Here is a 1,568-nt window from a genome sequence, read left to right on the forward strand (position 1 = left end):
TTATTCAAGCCAGACCTGGCCACCCGCGCGGGTTTGCTGTATTCATATGCTAATTAGGGCCATTAGTACAGCTGATCGCTCTCCACATACGTCAGAGTCCGTTTCCGACAATTTGTGGCACGGCAAACGCGGACAAGCACGGGTTGCAAATTGTCGGAAACTGACGAAAATCAGGCAGATGGTTATTCTTAGAGATTAAAAAACTTTAATCGGGGAGAGGATAACAATTAACTAAAGATTTTAATTTACAGGTACCGTGAAGAGATTACATTAGTTGCAGCTTATATTAACTGTCAAGATTCCTGTCTGTGTGTTTGTGTTTCTGTGTTTGTCTCCCTACTCCACCAGGGGGCGCCTGGTTCTGGTCCGCCTCCTCACACACCTGCAGAGGGTTACCTCTTTGACGCAGCGCTCTTAAGCTGCTTCCTGGAGCCCCTTTGCCCGGCAATCACCTATTCCACATTTCCAAGCCTGAAAGGGAGGCTATGGAGAAGTACATTAAGGAGTTTCAAGCTACCGGCAAAATCCTTCCCTCATCTTCACCCCTTGGAGCTGGGTTCTTCTTTGTGGGGAAGAAGGATGGATCCCTTCGGCCCTGTATAGACTAAAGAGGTTTGAATCAAATCACAGTTAAAAACAAATACCTGTTGCCTCTCTTGTCTTCAGCTTTTGAACCCGTCTAAGGAGCCACAGTCTTCTCTAAACTGGACCTCGGAAACTCATACCACCTACTCCTCATATGGGAAGGAGACGAATGGAAAACCGCCTTCAAAACTCCCATTGGACTCTTTGAAGTACCTGGTAATGCCTTTTGGTTTAACTAACCCTCCCGCTTACTTCCAGGCCCTGGTCAACGACGTTCTGAGAGACTTTTTGAACATTTTTGTCTATGTTTATATTGATGATATCCTCATTTTTTCCAAGAACCTTTCTGAGCACAAGATCCATGTCTGCCAGGTCCTTCAACCTTTGCCCGAGAACAAACTATTCGTCAAAGCTGAGAAATGTGAATTCCACAGACCATCAGTTTCCTTCCTTGGATTTATCCTTGAGGGCGGACAGGTAAGACCCACTGAGGAAAATATTAAGGTTGTTTTGGACTGGCCTACACCAGAGACTTGTAAGCAGCTCCAACGTTTCCTGGGTTTTGCTAATTTCTACCGCAGGTATATCTGCAACTACAGCCAAACTGCTCTTCCTCAGACAGCCCTGACCTCTTCCAGGTTCCCTTTGTTTGGTCCTCTGAGGCGGAACCAGCCTTTTCTCATCTCAAAAAACTTTCGCCAATGCTCCTGTTGTCACTCAGCCTCGGATTCTGGAGTTGGAGCTGTTCTCTCACAAGTTTCCGTTACCGACAGGATTCCTGTCTGTGTGTTTGTGTTTCTGTGTTTGTCTCCCTTCCTTCAGGAGGCGCCTGGTTCTGGTCCGCCGCCTCACACACCTGCAGAGGGTTACCTCTTTAACAGAGCGCTCTTAAGCTGCTGACTGCCACTACCTCGACGCCAGTTTTGGGTACTCTAGCCAAGCTGAGTTTTGCCAAGTCAAACTGAGTTCTTGTCAACCTGAGT

This window comes from Cyprinodon variegatus, unplaced genomic scaffold (genome assembly GCF_000732505.1).
Source record: "Cyprinodon variegatus isolate N-32 unplaced genomic scaffold, C_variegatus-1.0 Scaffold2184, whole genome shotgun sequence".
In the NCBI taxonomy this organism is placed as follows: Eukaryota; Metazoa; Chordata; class Actinopteri; order Cyprinodontiformes; family Cyprinodontidae; genus Cyprinodon; species Cyprinodon variegatus.